We start from the raw sequence: 1595 nt of genomic DNA, 5'->3' as shown, positions 1-1595 counted from the left end.
ATCAACTTTTTGGCGCCGTTGCCGGGGACTGATTAGAAGTTTCTTTAATATTTCCGATAGGACTTAGTAGTACTTCAGGTTTTTATTTGTTTTTATTTTTTTTTCTGTTCTAATTTTTTTTAAGTGTGATTTTGTAGGTTTCGCATGAACACAAGATCTCACGGTAATCCTCTTTTTGAGCTTGATCCTGAAATCAACGCTACTTTGCGCAATCTCAAGAAGCAAAAGAATAAAGCTGAGCCGGATACGATGGCTACCCCTGAGCAAATTCAAATTCGAGCTTTGCAAGATCAAATGAAAAAGCTACTGGATGAAAAGGCGGCTGCAGAGGCTCAGAAGCCTCCGATTAATGAGGCATTCATACCGCAGTATATTTACCAGGAACCTCCACGTGTCAATGTTAATAATTTCGAGCTGAAGACTGGTTTGATCACAATGGTCCAACAGAGTCAATATGGTGGACATGTGATCGAAGATCCTAATGCGCACCTGGCGCATTTTCTGGGGCTATGCAGCACGGTAAAGATGAATGGTGTTCCCGATGACATTATTCGTCTTCGTCTTTTCCCTTTCTCACTGCGCAAGAAGGCAAAGTCGTGGTATCATACACTGCAGCTGGGAGAGAATACCGCGTGGGAGGATTTGGCTCATGCGTTCCTACGCAAGTTCCATCCTCCTAGCCTGACCCTAAAATTAAAGATGGACATTGTGCAGTTCCAGCAGTTTGAGGGAGAAAAGCTGACAGATACATGGGAGAGGTATCAGGAAAAGCTCAGAAAGTGTTCGAGCCATGGATTTGATGAAGGCACGCTTGTGATCATGTTCTACAATGCCTGTGGGGAGAGAACACGGATGCATATGGATACAGCTGCAGGTGGCTCTCTACTCCAGAAAAGCAGTTCTGAAGCATGGAGCATTATTGATAGTATGGCTTCTACGAGCTACCAATGGCCATCAGAGAGAATACAATTGAAAAAGGTTGTAGCTGCTTCCAGTTCTGATCCTATGGCAGCAATGGTTACTCAGCAGGCAGCGATGGTTACACAGCAGAGAACGATTTCTACGCAGCTGGCAGAGCTGACTACTAAGCTTAATGCGTTGACCATTGGAAATCAGGAACAAGCTATGAGAGATCCCATATGCATAGAAGACGTAAATTTTGTCGATGGCCAAAACTATGGAAATTTTCAGAAGGTACAGCCAGGAATGTACAACAGAGGGCAGCAGTTTCAGCAGCAGTATCAGCCAGGAGGGCGCCCACACCCAAATCTAGCCTATAGCAATCCCAACAATGCTTTGCAACCTCCACCGGGATTTTCTGTGTCTAGTGGAGGAGTCATCAATGAGCCGAAGAAGGATTCACTAGAGGAGATGATGAAGCAAGTGTTGGTGAAGGTGACCGGGATGGAGGCAAACTCGGCAAACATGGGGACCAAAATTTCCAACATAGAGCAAAATTTTTCAGCGTTGTCTAAGCAGGTGCAGATGTTGGAGACTCAAGTTGGTCAGATGGCTAACCAAGCAGCTGCACAGCACAAGCCAGGCCAATTTCCTAGCAACACTCAGTTCAATCCGAAGAGCCAACATCAACAGCC

This window comes from Salvia miltiorrhiza, chromosome 3 (genome assembly GCF_028751815.1).
Source record: "Salvia miltiorrhiza cultivar Shanhuang (shh) chromosome 3, IMPLAD_Smil_shh, whole genome shotgun sequence".
Classification (NCBI taxonomy): Eukaryota; Viridiplantae; Streptophyta; class Magnoliopsida; order Lamiales; family Lamiaceae; genus Salvia; species Salvia miltiorrhiza.
Note: the sequence above shows the minus strand (reverse complement) of the source record.